The sequence below is a fragment of the Ascaphus truei genome, chromosome 15 (assembly GCF_040206685.1).
Source record: "Ascaphus truei isolate aAscTru1 chromosome 15, aAscTru1.hap1, whole genome shotgun sequence".
Lineage (NCBI taxonomy): Eukaryota > Metazoa > Chordata > Amphibia > Anura > Ascaphidae > Ascaphus > Ascaphus truei.
The window spans coordinates 13,022,724-13,041,073 of record NC_134497.1 but is presented as its reverse complement, the minus strand read 5'-3'; positions in this window follow the sequence as shown (position 1 = coordinate 13,041,073).

The following is an 18,350-nucleotide window of genomic DNA, read 5'->3' as shown; positions in this document are numbered from 1 at the left end:
TAGCTCATCTTAATACGCTAGGGAGATACTTTGTCTTGTTTCTCTTTGGGTCAGCTGAATCGTCCCTCTTCTGTGTAGCGTCCGAAATGTCCCATTACTAGTGAGCCCCTTGTGGGCTTTGGCCGACATTCCATTTCCTCGGGATCAATACCCCGGTACCGTACACTGACTGCCACCTCTGGGCAGATTGGATCGGAGTTAGCTACGGACCTTCCAATTGGGCCAATCTGACTATGCCCTAAAGTTCCTCCAAGGGGAACCCCTTTTGGGCATAGGCTTCCTCGCATTTGATCAAATGGGTTCACCAAGGCCATTGCTACGGACGCTATGTGTGTCGTGCCATTTCCCTAACTATATAACAACAAACAGGGACAGATCAATCTTAGTTTCACAAGAGCATATTTACACTAACAACGAGGCTCCTCCAACTGTCACTTCCAGGAACCTAATTCTAGAACCCTCGGACTGGCCACCAGGCATACAGTGGGAATGACTGCTTTCCTGCCAAGTCACTCTACACCATGTGAGGGTAAAGAGACGTTACCCTGTGTGAGCCCACACAGCTAACCCGTTAGGGCCATTAATCCCTTAACTCAATAGTAGTCCCGAAGGGGGCTACATTTACAAAGCATACCCCTGGGCCTTAACCCTTCCACTGCCAAAGAGAACTATTACTAACCACTCACTGATGGGCGCACAGCAAAATGAACACAATGCACCTTGATACATTGACACAAATGGACGGAAAATAAAAAAGTCGGTGTCAGTTTATCATCATTATTCCCCCGTGTGACTACGTGTACCTGTCCCCCTTTGTCTACATGTGCCTCAGATACAGAAGAAATTGGATTAGAAGGTTTCAATTGTGTCCATAAAACTCTATATACAATGTTTTTTTACTTATGTTACACTGCTGTATGAGGGTGAATCACCTCTTCAGAGGGGTCTTCCTAATTGACCGGTTCCAGATCTTATTTGCAAGCACTTTACAAGAAAGACTTAAGACCTGAGGACACTGCTAACTGCTCCGGGCAATCTGACTCATGACAGAATTCCCTGAAGTGTTTATTAAACAGGACAATACTCCATTAAGTTTTTAGGACTAAGACTATTAGCAGCAAACAAGATTGACAGGTCCTTTTTAAAGTGGTAAGTGACTAAACAGAGCCTGAACTGACCAAAATAAACCATTATCTTGCTAAAGTTGATGTCTGTCGTTGATAATAAAATTTAAAAAAAACCCCCACAAAAATAGCAATTAACCAGTTCCCTGCCAGAGGGGGCCTGCAGTGCAAGGCGATGCAAAGTCAGGGGATTAACTGGGGATCCCAAAATACAACAAGGGATAATATTGAAGTGTCCCCAGTCTTAGTACCCATGGTCTATCTCAGGGGTGCGCAAAGTTTTGATCCTGCGCCCCCCTGCCTGCTCACCTCCCGGCTCACACCCCCCCCCCCCCACTCCTGTTTGGCTCCCGCGTCAGATGACATTGCGGGGTCATGCGACGTCACGTGACCCCGCTGCGTCATTTGACGCTGGGTTACCATGGTGACGCGTCGCCAAAGACTACGCAGGAGAAGCTGCAGAGGCCACGCGCGGTCCCCGAGCATTTAATTCAAATGCCTTGGTTGAGAGCGTGGGACCTCGTTAGCAGCCGCCCCCCCCCCCTTTGTGCACCCCTGGCCTATCTCCCTGTGACTGCCCCATTTTCCTTTGATGTGATCATTGGTGCAAAAAAACCCCAGCACGAGATTGATTGAATGAAGGGATTTTATTTTTCCATTGATAAATGTAATGCTACTTTTTGGGGGACATGTAGGAGACCTTGATTTATTTATTTATAAAATATTTTACCAGGGAGTAATACATTGAGAGTTACCTCTCGTTTTCAAGTATGTATGAGCAGGGTATATATTATACTAGCTGAGAGCCCCGGCTTGCCCGGGATGTTTGTGGTGTGGGTGTGGCATTTGGGTGGGGAGTGGTCCACGCGGCCCATGTGCGGTGGTAGTGCTGCTGTTGCTGTACTGATGGTGATTGTATCGATGTGCTGATTTGGGAGGGTTTGGTGCTGATGTGGGGGTGCGGATGTGGGTGTGCCGATGTGGGAGGTGCAAAGGTGGCGATGTGTGGGTGCTGATGGTGTTGATGGGGGCTGGGAATGGCGGGGAGCCGAGAATGCCAGTGTGCTGGGGGGGCATGGGATACCGGTGTGCTGATGTGGTGGTGCTGGGGATAGTGTATGTATACGTGTGTGTGTATACATTGTATGTGTGTGTGTGTGTATACACATGTGTGTGTGTATACACGTGTGTGTGTATACACGTGTGTGTGTATACATTGTGTGTGTGTATACATTGTGTGTGTGTATACACGTGTGTATACACGTGTATACATGTTTGTGTGTGTATACATGTTTGTGTGTATACATTGTATGTGTGTGTGTATAAGTGTGTGTGTGTGTATACATGTGTGTGTGTGTGTATACATGTGTGTGTGTATACATGTGTGTGTATACATTATGTGTGTGTATACGTGTGTGAGTGTATACGTGTGTGTATGTCTCCATATGTGTGTGTGTATGTCTCCATGTGTGTGTGTGTATGTGTACATGTGTGTGTGTGTACGTGTCCATGTGTGTGTGTGTCTACGTGTCCATGTGTGTGTGTGTGTGTCTACGTGTACATGTGTGTGTCTAGGGGGGGGAGGAGGTGGGAAGGGGGTGGGGGGGGAGGAAGTGGGAAGGGGGGGAGTAGGTGGTGAGGAGGGGGGAGGTGGTGAGGAGGGAGGAGGGGGGGAAGGGAGGGGGGAGGGGGGAGGGGGGAGGGGGGAGGGGGGGAAGGGGGGAGAGGGGGAAGGGGGAGGGGGGAAGGGGGGGGAGGAGGGGGGGGGAGGAGGGGGGAAGGGGGGGAAGAGGGGGGGAAGGGGGGGAAGGGGGAGGGGGGGAGGTGGTGAGGAGGGGGGAAGGGGGGGAGGTGGTTAGGGGGGGAGGTGGTTAGGGGGACGACGTGGTGGGGAAGGGGGGGAGGAGGGGGAAGGGGGGGGAGGTGGTGGGAAGGGGGGGGAGGTGGTGGGAAGGGGGGGGAGGTGGTGGGAAGGGGGGGGGAGGTGGTGGGAAGGGGGGGGAGGTGGTGGGAAGGGGGGGGGAGGTGGTGGGAAGGGGGGGTGGTGGGAAGGGGGGGTGGTGGGAAGGGGGGGGAGGTGGTGGGAAGGGGGGGAGGTGGTGGGAAGGGGGGGGGAGGTGGTGTGAAGGGGGGGTAGTGGGAAGGGGGGGGGAGGTGGTGGGAAGGGGGGGGAGGTGGTGGGAAGGGGGGGAGGTGGTTAGGGGGGGAGGTGGTGGGGAAGGGGGGGAGGTGGTTAGGGGGACGACGTGGTGGGGAAGGGGGGGAGGAGGGGGGAAGTGTGGGAGGTGGTGGGAAGGGGGGGGGGTGGTGGGAAGGGGGGGGGAGGTGGTGGGAAGGGGGGGGAGGTGGTGGGAAGGGGGGGGAGGTGGTGGGAAGGGGGGGGGAGGTGGTGGGAAGGGGGGGGAGGTGGTGGGAAGGGGGGGGGAGGTGGTGGGAAGGGGGGGGGAAGGTGGTGGGAAGGGGGGGGGTGGGAAGGGGGGGGAGGTGGTGGGAAGGGGGGGAGGTGGTGGGAAGGGGGGGGGGAGGTGGTGTGAAGGGGGGTAGTGGGAAGGGGGGGGGGAGGTGGTGGGAAGGGGGGGGAGGTGGTGGGAAGGGGGGGAGGTGGTGGGAAGGGGGGGGAGGTGGTGGGAAGGGGGGGAGGTGGTGGGAAGGGGGGGGGGAGGTGGTGTGAAGGTGGGGGGAGGTGGTGTGAAGGTGGGGGGAGGTGGTGAGGAGGGGGGAGGTGGTGACAGGTTGTAAGGGGGGAGTGAAGGGAAGGTGAAGGTGGGTGAAGGTGGGGGTGGAGGGGGGTGAAGATGGGGGTGGAGGGGGGTGAAGGGGAGGTGAAGGGGGGGGTGGAGGGGGGTGAAGGAGGGGGGGAGGAGGGGAGGTGGTGGGGGGAAGGGGGGGTGGAGGGGAGGTGGAGGGGAGGGTGGAGGGGGGGTGAAGGGGAGGTGGAGGGGAGGTGGAAGGGGGGTGAAGGGAGGTGAAGGGGGGTGAGGGTTGGGTGAAGGGGGGTGAGGGTAGGCGAAGGGCGCTCACTCACCCGTCCGGCAGGTCCCACGTGGATCTGAGGCGGGAGGCAGCGTGTTGTGGCCGCTTCCCCGCTGTGTCCCGGGCGCTCGCTCCCCCGCTGACTGTAGCGGCGCCGGGGGGGTTGAGGGGGGAGGGGGTGGAGGGGAGGTGAGGGGTGGGTGAGGGGGGAGGGGGTGGAGGGGAGGTGAGGGGAGGTGAAGGCCGCTCACTCACTCGTCCGGCCGCTCCCACGTGGATCTGAGGCGGGAGGCCCGGTCCGCGCTTCCTCCGGGAGCGGCGCACGTGAGGGGGAGTGCAGGAGGCCCGGTCCGCGCTTCCTCCGGGAGCGGCGCACGTGAGGGGGAGTGCAGGAGGCCCGGTCCGCGCTTCCTCCGGGAGCGGCGCACGTGAGGGGGAGTGCAGGAGGCCCGGGCCGCACCGCGAGGGAGGAGGAGGCTGTAGTTTGCTGCTCTCCGCGGCGCACGGTGAGGGTGATGGTGCGGCTGGGGATGTTGCAGAGCGTGGGGATTTGGGTGAGGTGGGGAGGGGGGAGAGAGTGAGGGGCACCGGGAGAGGAGGGGGGGGGGGCGTGGTGTGTGTGTGTGTGTGTGTCCCTGTGTGTGTGTGTGTCCCTGTGTGTCCTTTGGCCCGTCACTCCGCCTCAGGCCACTGAGAGGTGTGGGGGCGGGCAGGCCAAGGGACCAATGAGATTGCCGCTAGGGACGCAGACATACAGTGAACTCAGAAATATATAGTAGATACAAGACATTGCGTGCACAGTTAAAGAAAATATATATTATGGGCGTATGAAATAGTTACAGACCAGATTAAAATGTGAGACAGCTTTAGATTTGAAAGAGCTTAAACTGGTGGTGGATATGAGAGTCTCTGGTAGGTTGTTCCAGTTTTGGGGTGCACGGTAAGAGGAGGAGGAACGTCCGGATACTTTGTTGAGCCTTGGGACCATGAACAGTCTTTTGGAGTCTGATCTCAGGTGATAAGTGCTGCGTGTGGTAGGGGTGAGGAGCTTGTTCAGGTAGCTGGGTAGCTTGCCCATAAAGAATTTGAGGGTGAGACAGGAAAGGTGAACTTTGCGCCTAGACTCTAGTAATGACCAATCTAGTTCTTTGAGCATTTCGCAGTGATGTGTGTTATAGTTGCATTGGAGAACAAATCGACAAATTGAATTGTAGAGGGTGTCAAGTTTGCTAAGGTGGGTTTGAGGTGCTGAGCCATATACTATGTCTCCATAGTCAATAATTGATAAATGACCCCTAATCAGGGATCAAATTGCCTTAAAGAGTGATGGCTACTGTGTCTAATATCAAGAAATGGTGAATCCCAACATCTCCCGGCGTCATTTTTGAAAGGTTTATGTAATGGGTGTGCTATGAAAACAGAACATGTATGTATGTATATCTTTATACAGCGCCATTAATGTACACAGCGCTTCACAGCAGTAATACACGTGACAATCATATAAATAACAAATAACACATAATGGGAAGAAGCGCTTTCAGGCATAAAAGTAACATTTAGGAAAAGGAGTCCCTGCCCCGAAGAGCTTACAATCTAATTGTAATATATTCATCTTGTGTCGGGGTGGGGTGTAAATAAAATGGCAGCGGCCGTGTTTAACTACTAGCATCATCTATCGGGAAATGGAGCAGTGGGTAAAAACACTAACTGAGAACAATGACACTGAGTGAGTGGGAACCTGGTTCAATTCCCGGTATCGGCTCCTTGTGACCCTGGGAAGTCACGAAACCTGCACTGTATGGAGGAGACATCGGGAGGCGTGGCCCGTGACGTCACGCGAGCGGTTCGCCATCATCGCATGGAGAGACAGATTCATTTGCCTGTCGCTCGCGCTATGTGCCCCTTCACGGAATTCAGGCGTTTCTTTTGGTGTTGCATGTCGCGGCAGCCACTATAATCGCGGCCTAACATTCCTATGTGCTGCGTACGGCGCACTGTACAGTAATTGTGACGCGCTGAGTCCCGTTGAGTGAAAAGCGCTATATGAAATAAAGTTATTATTATTAATATATACATATATACACTTGCAACCTCAGTACCTGGAAATTCATTGGGGAGGCCTTCATCCAGCGGTGGATTAACAAGGTCTGAAGATGGGGAACATAGCAAATACCCCAGATATGCCATTTACCTGACTTTGCTTGGGGATATATATATATACACACATATCTGGGGTATTTGCTATGTGTTGTCTAGAGTTAAGCTTTCACTTCTAATCCTGATATGCTATTTAACGTGCCTAGAATTACAAAGCAAACATTGGAACTGGTAGAGAAGACGTTACATGGATGAGCGCTTCCACTTTACTGCTGGAACTCCATGACGAGTTGCTAAGTGGGACTGGGGCAGTGGAGTTACTGCATGGGTCACTGGCTTGAGTTTATTGCCTCTCGGATATGCCATTATAAATTGCAGGGCTGCTTGAAAAGGCTTTTTTTGTTTTTTCCCAGGACTTTAAAATGTTTTTATAAGTCGAGTTGAGCCTTCTCAGACGCGCCCCTTAACGTTCCCAATCCCACTTTAAAACATGTGTTGATTTAGCCATAACGCACAAGCACTCAGGCATGTGACAACCTGTCTGGCAAAAAGTCATATTCTCCCTGGGATTTGGGGGGGTACAGAGCACCCCTTCTTTTTACAGCAGATATTATGTATATCAGTGGTCAAATATTTTTTATATTGTGTCTGGTTTCTTTTATAGCCTTAAATGTGTTCCTTTTATTTTATTTTTTTGGAACTATTAGCTTCTTTTAGACCCATTGGGGGAAAAAACGCTATATAAAGTGATTATTATTATTATATAATAATATACAATAATAATAATAGTAATAATAATAATAATAATGGGCTTCTGTATAAAACACTGTTATAGGTCATTTTTTTCTGTAAAGAAAAAAGAGAGTAGCACATTATTACGTCGCTGGGCGCCGATGTATAAAATCTGCATCTTCGTCTTCTTCACGCCGTGGTGGCGTTGGAGGCGGAGTTTGAATGTTGCCTAGTGGCGTAAATATGGAAATGGTATAATACTAAACTACAAGCGCTCGCCACAGTTGTGCGCCGATAACGCATTCAAATTGTCAAGTTATTCCTGGTGTAAAAGACCAATGCAAGTGGACGCAAATAATTCCCAAAGCGTTCACATGTATGATCATGGCGCACACCACGCAAAGAATACGAAACCGAGGATACATGTAAGAACACGGGTATCAAGACCAGCATATGCCGCTAATTATTTCATTTGAGAAATTTCTATTTTGACGCAACGCGCTCTTTCAGTTTTCAAAAAAGATGCATTGTAAGGAACCCCGACCCTCTCTAATAGCGCGTCTGAGATCAGATACATTGTAAGGAACCCCAACCCTCTCTAATAGCGCGTCTGAGATCAGATGCATTGTAAGGAACCCCAACCCTCTCTAATAGCGCGCCTGAGATCAGATGCATTGTAAGGAACCCCAACCCTCTCTAATAGCGCGTCTGAGATCAGATGCATTGTAAGGAACCCCAACCCTCTCTAATAGCGTGCCTGAGATCAGATGCATTGTAAGGAACCCCAACCCTCTCTAATAGCGCGTCTGAGATCAGATGCATTGTAAGGAACCCCAACCCTCTCTAATAGCGCGTCTGAGATCGGATGCATTTTAAGGAACCCCAAACCTCTCTAATAGCGTGTCTGAGATCGGATGCATTTTAAGGAACCCCAACCCTCTCTAATAGCGCGTCTGAGATCGGATGCATTTTAAGGAACCCCAAACCTCTCTAATAGCGTGTCTGAGATCAGATGCATTGTAAGGAACCTCAACCCTCTCTAATAGCGCGTCTGAGATCAGATGCATTGTAAGGAACCCCAAACCTCTCTAATAGCGCGTCTGAGATCAGATGCATTGTAAGGAACCCCAACCCTCTCTAATAGTGTGTCTGAGATCGGATGCATTTTAAGGAACCCCAACCCTCTCTAATAGCATGTCTGAGATCGGATGCATTTTAAGGAACCCCAACCCTCTCTAATAGCGCGTCTGAGATCAGATGCATTGTCAATTCTTATGTGTACAATGTTCAAATGACCTGAAAATTACAGGGAACCCTTTAGGGACGTCCGGGGAACCCAAGGGGTCCTAGGAACCTTGGTTGAAAGACACTGCCTTAACTAGTACCAACCAAAATCCTTTTGCATGGCAAATTCTGTGAAATTATTTCTAGTGTCATTTGTTCATTTCCTAGCAATCTTTATATGCCGAACACACATTTCCGTCTCCCTCTCTCTCATTCTGCTCTGCTTGTTCTTTTCAAAGGCCGTCTCAATGAAGGGCTTGTTAAACGGAGTTGGTGCAACTGTTTACAGAGAGAATCATTAGGAACAGTTTAGTCTGAACAATAGTAGGTTTGTTCCCATTGTCTCGCAGGCGGTTCCGACATTTCAACTGGAAAACTAACAACGGACACTGTATGGGTTCCTATGGAATCTGCACTATTGTTCAAAGGCTTCCGCATTTCACTCGCACCCTTTCATCCCCCATAAAAACTTGGGCACAATAGGAACGGCTTTTATTTTATTTAACCCCTCGTCCCGTCCCCCGTCCCCCCCCCCTGCGGCAAAACACCGCGAAAATGTATTAGGCCGGGGAGGGGAAAAAATATCTCCCTCACGTTTCTCTGCATTAAAAGAAAGCTTCATAGAATGTAGTAACGGAATATTGGTTCAGTAACTGCTACAGTTACCAGGGGGTTGGGAGTAACTCTGAGGCCCAGGTACTAAGATTACATTATTATTATTATTAAAATAAAATGCCGTGCTAAAAAGTAATACAAACCTTCATAAAATGTGCATCGTATGTATGCAGATGTCACACGTATGACGCATAATTTGTTGTTTGAAATTCTTTTTGATGCGTCGTCTCTTAATCGATACAATTTAAATCAAGCGGAATGAGTAAATGTAAATGATTGATGTAATATTATTTATAACAACAATACTGTGAAAGTAATACATTTAGTTAACCTACAGAATAAAACATCCCTGCTGTGTCAGCGGGGGCGGATTGCAGGCACTTGCTGGCCCGGGTGTCTCCTTCAATAGCAGCCCGCCTCCGGCGGCGTCGTGTGACGTTGTGTTGTCGTGGCGGCGGGTCACCATGACAACGCAACGCTGCAGGAGAGGCTGCTCCTGCAGAAGGTAAGAGACACCGCACCCCCCCCCCCCCTCCCCTCCTTCATTCGTTACTTCTCAGAAATAGTTGTTGCTCTTGAGATGAGCTATTTAGTGGACTCTTCCAATTGGTGAATGGGATCACAGAGTAATGACAACACTGTCTCCTTAAATAACGCTCACAATATACATAGTGCTGTACATATAATTCCTCGGCAAAGAAGGGTGGGTAGCCATGTTGGTCCGCTCTCCCATGTTCTAGCGGAGAGGGAGTAGGGGGTATGATACCTTTTACTGGTCCAACAAGTAGTTGATGTTCATCGAAGGACCCGGAGAAGTTGGGATCCACTACTTGTTGGTCCAATGAAAGGTCTCAGACCCCCCTACTCCCTCTCCCTCCTTTGCTACTACGGGTTCTGATGAAGGTATGACTGGAACATTGAAACGTTAACCATGTTTTCAATAAATAACTGAGTGTTCAAGACTGGTGTACCACAGTACAGGCATACCCCGGGTTTAAGGACACTCACTTTAAGTACACTCGCGAGTAAGGATATAGGCAAACGGCAGCTCGCGTATGCGCCTGCCGGCACGTCCTGAACAGCAATACCGGCTCCCTACCTGTACCGAAGCTGGGCGCAAGCGGGGAGACTATAGAGCCTGTTACACACGCGTTATTTACATCAGTTCTGCACGTATATGACGGTTGCAGTGCAGTACATGCATCGATAAGTGGGAAAAGGGTAGTGCTTTAAGTACATTTTCGCTTTACATACATGCTCTGGACCCTTTGTGTACGTTAATGCGGGGTATGCCTTTATTCTTCTGCTTCAGCAAATATATATTGCAGCCATGTTTCCCCGCAAAAAACTAGTAAGGTCTGCATCTCTTCAACTCAGATAAAGTTGCCGAGACCCCAGACACTGATGGGGTTAAGTGAGACTGTACCCACAGTTTTGCATTTCGGAATTTTTCCTGTGAAAATGGCCGGCCTGCAAAAGTTTATTCTTAAAAGCATCTTTTTGGCGCAGCATAATTTGCTAAATTAAGAACACCGGAGTATTCTAACATTACCCAACTTCTGCGGTTAGTAATTGTGCCCTGCTGCAAGAGTGCTGGTGGAGGCTTTATACCAGCACCAGAATTCTGGAAAACCTCCTCTCGCAAGGAGAAGTGGCCGGAAGCTTTCCAGAACCACGGACAAGCAAGCGGGAGCTTTCCAGAACCACGGACAAGCATGCAGAAGTTTTCCAGAACCACGGACACACAGACGGGAACTTTCCAGAACAACAGACAAACAGGCGGGAGCTTTCCAGAACCACGGACAAGCAAACGGAAGCTTTCCAGAACCACGGACAAGCAAGCCTGAGCTTTCCAGTACCACGGACAGACGGGAGCTTCCCAGAACCACGGACAAGCACGCAGGAGCTTTCCAAAGCCACGGACAAGCAAGCGAAAGCTCTCTCGAACCACAGACAAGCAGACGGGAGCTTTCCAGAAACACAATGAGGCCAGAGCTATCCAGAACCACGGTCAAGCAGACGGGAGCTTTCCAGAACCACAGACAAACAAGTGGGAGCTTTCCAGAACCACGGACAAGCAAGCGGAAGCTTACCAGAACCATGGACAAGCAGACAGGAGCTTTCCAGAACCACGGACAAGCAAGTGGAAGCTTTCCTGAACCACAGACCAGCAAGTGGGAGCTTTCCAGAACCACTGATAAACAAGCGGAAGCTTTCCAGAACCATGGACAAGCAAGCAGGGGCTTTCCAGAACTACGGACAAGTGGGAGCTTTCAGGAACCACGGACAAGCAAGCGAAAGCTTTCCAGAACCACAGACAAGCAGGCTGGAGCTTTCTAGAACCCCGAACAAGCAAGTGGAAGTTTCCTAGAACCACAGACAAGCAGGCAGAGTTTTTCCAGAACCACGGACAAGCAGGCGGCAGTTTTTCCAGAACCACGGACAAACAAGCCCGGAGCGAACGCCATGATCCCCTGTGATCCGTGCAGCCGCTTGTTTTCCGAAACGCGAAAAGCTGGCTTTGTGTCCTCCACGAGTCGGTGTGCAGGGAGATAAGTAGAAGCAGGTGGATTTTCATGCGATGTACAAATGGTTTTCATTAGTGTATAATGATGTGTGTGCAAATGAGAAGGGAAGGAGCGCTGCTCGGAGGAATTACAAGGATGTTGGGCAAGTGGACCTGTATTAGACCCCTAAACTCACCGTTTCTTCTTCTCTTTAACCTTCGCAGGCCCCCTCATGACAAACTGGACGTCACGGACATGCTCTCTTTGTAGGGGCTGATCTTTAATTCCAAATAAACCCAAAAAGGGCAAAACCTTTGCTTTATGTCTGATTACATTTGTTTAAGGAAGGCAATGTCTGCCACGTTGTTTTTCGATACTGATAACGAGGATTGCCAAAAGGTACAAGAAATGTGAGCAAAGACAGATTTCATTTAAATTTAAATGGCAATATATAATCCGGCTTTCCACAGAGAAATATGGCAGAAGAAAAAGCACATACTAATAATCTCATAATCATTACACTAAATGGATTTGAAGCAAAAAAAAAAAAGGGCGACACTGTGCTCATTTGCATGTCCTTACCCAGAATCCCTGGCTGAAACGGAAGCACTGTATGCCCGGACCCCCAACAGGTCAGGTTTTCAGTATCTCCCAGCTTCAGCGAGGGGGCTCAATCATTCGAAGACTGTGCTGAAGCAGGGACTGATTGAGCCACCTGAAGCAGGGATATCCGGAAAACCTGACCTGTTTGGGGGGGGGGGGGCTTGAGGACAGGAGTTGAGCACCCCCCTGTGCTAACAGATAATGGGGAAGGGCAGGGGTCGCAGACCTGGCTGATACATGTGACTGTGGAGGGTAATTGTCACTTTTTTTTGCCCACCATAACTTATTTAATGTATAGTCACTACAGGACGTTTCTTGTTATAAAGTGCCGGGACGCTTCAGTTTCTCCACAAACACAGTGCTGGACTCTAGACTTACTAACACATGGCTATAAATTTCACACTAATCTGTATCACAAGGGTTCGGGGTCTTTTATTGATCATAGACACAGAAGAAGTCAGAATAATGGAGTTTGGGTTCTTTTTGTGTCTGCGCCTCTCCTGGGACACTGCTGAATACCTCTCCCCTGCCTCCTGCTGTATTGGTTTATCCAGCCTCCGGATATTCTGCCTAATAGAGAAATAATCTCTTCTACATAAAGCTGTCCATTGGAGGAGCAGCTGAAATATGCTACAATATGCTTTTTATCTCCACAGGTGCCTCCGGTATGCCATGTTAGGTGCTTAGATCCTGTCTAGTGGAAAGGAGCTTAAGGCTGCGTCCATAGAGGGGAGAGCCGCGCTCCTCTGCGCTAACGATTGCGTGAACTAGCAGACGAGCCGGCGTGCGCGATCGGGAGGCGGGGCACTGACGTCACTGGGCCAATAGCCTGAAAGGGCCGACGTCAACGGCGCCGTGACGTCGACGCAGCTTTGCTCCGATTGGAGGTTTTCAGCCGACAGCGCGCTCAGAAACAGGCTCTGCTGTCGGCTGAAAATCCCTGCGCCTGAGCACGCCTGCGGACGCTCGCGGGAGCCCCCTCTCAAGGCATCCTCATTGAGGATGACGGGGCTCGTCGCGGAGCGTCCGCACAGCTCAGCGCTGACGGTCCTATGGACGCAGCCTAATGCACACAACTGATCAGCCTTATACCTCTTGCTATTCCATCAATGTAATGTAATGTAATGGGGCGAGAGGCTGGGTAGGTACTGGACACTTTAGGGCAGGGGGTGGGCAAACTCCAGTCCTCAAGGGCCACTAACGGGGTCAGGTTTTAAGGATTGAGCCACCTCTGCTGAAGCAGGGATATCCTGCAAACCTGAACTGCTGCTGGCCGTTGAGGGCTGGCGTTGGCCGCCCTTGGTTTATAGGAAATAGTCAGAGAGAAGTACAGGGGCAATATCCCCGCATCAATCAATACCCCACGGAATTATCTCTCGGCGTAATCATGGAGGGGTTTCAATGGGTCAATACCTTAAACCTTGGCCATACTTTTTGGTGCACTGGACGCAGATTGGGGATCCTATATTAAAGGTTGCACTCACTCTTCCTACCTTTCTATTACACCCATTTAATGCGGCCCGCCCCTAATGCCTATAGGAGTTTACCATGGTAGTTTTTAGACTGCATTGGGCTCTGGGGAGAGCTGCTTTTTAATCTCCCGGACACAAACGCCCATTTCTCCTGATCAGAGCATCAGATTACATTTTTTTTTTTAAAACAGCAAAAGGACAAGAAGAGAAAAATAAAAGGCAATAAAAATGGCAATTTGCGCGGATGGCGGCTTTAAAAAATCCGCCCGCGTCCTGCCATGTGTTAAAGACATTTTCACAAGTCCCACCTGCCGTTCATTGACTTGGCATCTAGCACTGAAAATGAACCTGAAAATCCAACATATTTTCATTCGTTGCTGCCCAATGCAATAAGGATCAGGGCCCCCGAGCGCAGAACATTTAGCTGAGTCTCTCCGACAGATTTACAGGCATACGGGGTATGGTAACAATTTCGGCCTAGCTTTTTTATTTATGGAGCTAGTAATGTAAAACCGCTTTCTCTCCTCGTGCAAACTGATTTTGGAAGCAATTGTTAAATTACTTCCATTGCCGGGGCTGCGTTTTGCTGTTGAAGTTCATTTTAGTTAAACGGTCTGAATTTGAATCCCGCAGCATATGGCTTGTGATGTTATCAGCCAGCTGGAGCCTTTCCATTGATCAGCGAACTCCCAGGTATGCAAATGCAATTGTAGTCCTAAATCTTAGGGTTTCGCCTGCTGATGCAGACCCACTGCACGTCCTGCAGTGCTGTGTGATGTAGTGTTACTGCACATCCTGCAGTGCTGTGTGATGTAGTGTTACTGCACGTCCTGCAGTGCTGTGTGATGTAGCGTTACTGCACATCTTGCAGTGCTGAGTGATGTAGCGTTACTGCACATCCTGCAGTACTGTGTGATGTAGTTACTGCACATCCTGCAGTGCTGTGTGATGTAGTGTTACTGCACGTCCTGCAGTACTGTGTGATGTAGTGTTACTGCACGTCCTGCAGTGCTGTGTGATGTAGTGTTACTGCACGTCCTGCAGTGCTGTGTGATGTAGTGTTACTGCACATCCTGCAGTGCTGTGTGATGTAGTGTTACTGCACGTCCTGCAGTGCTGTGTGATGTAGCGTTACTGCACATCCTGCAGTGCTGTGTGATGTAGGGTTACTGCACGTCCTGCAGTACTGTGTGATGTAGTGTTACTGCACGTCCTGCAGTGCTGTGTGATGTAGTGTTACTGCACATCCTGCAGTGCTGTGTGATGTAGTGTTACTGCACATCCTGCAGTGCTGTGTGATGTAGTGTTACTGCACATCCTGCAGTGCTGTGTGATGTAGTGTTACTGCACATCCTGCAGTGCTGTGTGATGTAGTGTTACTGCACATCCTGCAGTGCTGTGTGATGTAGTGTTACTGCACATCCTGCAGTGCTGTGTGATGTAGTGTTACTGCACATCCTGCAGTGCTGTGTGATGTAGTGTTACTGCACGTCCTGCAGTGCTGTGTGATGTAGCGTTACTGCACATCCTGCAGTGCTGTGTGATGTAGCGTTACTGCACATCCTGCAGTGCTGTGTGATGTAGTGTTACTGCACATCCTGCAGTGCTGTGTGATGTAGTGTTACTGCACATCCTGCAGTGCTGTGTGATGTAGTGTTACTGCACATCCTGCAGTGCTGTGTGATGTAGCGTTACTGCACATCCTGCAGTGCTGTGTGATGTAGTTACTGCACATCCTGCAGTGCTGTGTGATGTAGTGTTACTGCACATCCTGCAGTGCTGTGTGATGTAGTGTTACTGCACATCCTGCAGTGCTGTGTGATGTAGCGTTACTGCACATCCTGCAGTGCTGTGTGATGTAGTTACTGCACGTCCTGCAGTGCTGTGTGATGTAGTGTTACTGCACGTCCTGCAGTGCTGTGTGATGTAGCGTTACTGCACATCCTGCAGTGCTGTGTGATGTAGTGTTACTGCACATCCTGCAGTACTGTGTGATGTAGTGTTACTGCACGTCCTGCAGTGCTGTGTGATGTAGTTTTACTGCACGTCCTGCAGTGCTGTTTGATGTAGCGTTACTGCACATCCTGCAGTGCTGTGTGATGTAGTGTTACTGCACATCCTGCAGTGCTGTGTGATGTAGTGTTACTGCACATCCTGCAGTGCTGTGTGATGTAGTGTTACTGCACATCCTGCAGTGCTGTGTGATGTAGTGTTACTGCACATCCTGCAGTGCTGTGTGATGTAGTGTTACTGCACATCCTGCAGTGCTGTGTGATGTAGTGTTACTGCACGTCCTGCAGTGCTGTGTGATGTAGCGTTACTGCACATCCTGCAGTGCTGTGTGATGTAGTGTTACTGCACATCCTGCAGTGCTGTGTGATGTAGTGTTACTGCACATCCTGCAGTGCTGTGTAATGTAGCGTTACTGCACATCCTGCAGTGCTGTGTGATGTAGCGTTACTGCACATCCTGCAGTGCTGTGTGATGTAGCGTTACTGCACATCCTGCAGTGCTGTGTGATGTAGTGTTACTGCACATCCTGCAGTGCTGTGTGATGTAGCGTTACTGCACATCCTGCAGTGCTGTGTGATGTAGTTACTGCACATCCTGCAGTGCTGTGTGATGTAGTGTTACTGCACATCCTGCAGTGCTGTGTGATGTAGTGTTACTGCACATCCTGCAGTGCTGTGTGATGTAGCGTTACTGCACATCCTGCAGTGCTGTGTGATGTAGTGTTACTGCACATCCTGCAGTGCTGTGTGATGTAGAGTTACTGCACATCCTGCAGTGCTGTGTGATGTAGTGTTACTGCACATCCTGCAGTGCTGTGTGATGTAGTGTTACTGCACATCCTGTAGTGCTTTGTGATGTAGTGTTACTGCACGTCCTGCAGTGCTGTGTGATGTAGCGTTACTGCACATCCTGCAGTGCTGTGTGATGTTGTGTTACTGCACATCCTGCAGTGCTGTGTGATGTAGTGTTACTGCACATCCCGCAGTGCTGTGTGATGTAGCGTTACTGCACATCCTGCAGTGCTGTGTGATGTAGTGTTACTGCACATCCTGCAGTGCTGTGTGATGTAGTGTTACTGCACATCCTGCAGTGCTGAGTGATGTAGCGTTACTGCACATCCTGCAGTGCTGTGTAATGTAGTTACTGCACATCCTGCAGTGCTGTGTGATGTAGTGTTACTGCACATCCTGCAGTGCTGTGTGATGTAGTGTTACTGCACATCCTGCAGTGCTGTGTGATGTAGTGTGACTGCACATCCTGCAGTGCTGTGTGATGTAGCGTTACTGCACATCCTGCAGTGCTGAGTGATGTATTGTTACTGCACATCCTGCAGTGCTGTGTGATGTAGCGTTACTGCACATCCTGCAGTGCTGTGTGATGTAGTGTTACTGCACATCCTGCAGTGCTGTGTGATGTAGTGTTACTGCACATCCTGCAGTGCTGTGTGATGTAGTGTTACTGCACATCCTGCAGTGCTGTGTGATGTAGTGTTACTGCACATCCTGCAATGCTGTGTGATGTAGCGTTACTGCACATCCTGCAGTGCTGTGTGATGTAGCGTTACTGCACATCCTGCAGTGCTGTGTGATGTAGCGTTACTGCACATCCTGTAGTGCTGTGTGATGTAGCGTTACTGCACATCCTGCAGTGCTGTGTGATGTATTGTTACTGCACATCCTGCAGTGCTGTGTGATGTAGTGTTACTGCACATCCTGCAGTGCTGTGTGATGTATTGTTACTGCACATCCTGCAGTGCTGTGTGATGTAGTGTTACTGCACATCCTGCAGTGCTGTGTGATGTAGCGTTACTGCACATCCTGCAGTGCTGTGTGATGTAGTGTTACTGCACATCCTGCAGTGCTGTGTGATGTAGCGTTACTGCACATCCTGCAGTGCTGTGTGATGTAGTGTTACTGCACATCCTGCAGTGCTGTGTGATGTAGCGTTACTGCACATCCTGCAGTGCTGTGTGATGTAGTGTTACTGCACATCCTGCAGTGCTGTGTGATGTAGCGTTACTGCACATCCTGCAGTGCTGTGTGATGTAGCGTTACTGCACATCCTGCAGTGCTGTGTGATGTAGCGTTACTGCACATCCTGCAGTGCTGTGTGATGTAGTGTTACTGCACATCCTGCAGTGCTGTGTGATGTAGTGTTACTGCACATCCTGCAGTGCTGTGTGATGTAGTGTTACTGCACATCCTGCAGTGCTGAGTGATGTAGTGTTACTGCACATCCTGTAGTACTGTGTGATGTAGTGTTACTGCACATCCTGCAGTGCTGAGTGATGTAGTGTTACTGCACATCCTGCAGTGCTGTGTGATGTAGCGTTACTGCACGTCTTGCAGTGCTGTGTGATGTAGCGTTACTGCACATCCTGCAGTGCTGTGTGATGTAGTGTTACTGCACATCCTGCAGTGCTGTGTGATGTAGTGTTACTGCACATCCTGCAGTGCTGTGTGATGTAGCGTTACTGCACATCTTGCAGTGCTGAGTGATGTAGTGTTACTGCATATCCTGCAGTGCTGTGTGATGTAGTGTTACTGCACATCCTGCAGTGCTGTGTGATGTAGTGTTACTGCACATCCTGCAGTGCTGTGTGATGCAGCGTTACTGCACATCCTGCAGTGCTGTGTGATGTAGTGTTACTGCACATCCTGCAGTGCTGTGAGATGTAGTGTTACTGCACATCCTGCAGTGCTGTGTGATGTATTGTTACTGCACGTCCTGCAGTGCTGTGTGATGCAGCGTTACTGCACATCCTGCAGTGCTGTGTGATGTAGCGTTACTGCACATCCTGCAGTGCTGTGTGATGTAGTGTTACTGCACGTCCTGCAGTGCTGTGTGATGTAGTGTTACTGCACATCCTGCAGTGCTGTGTGATGTAGTGTTACTGCACATCCTGCAGTGCTGTGTGATGTAGCGTTACT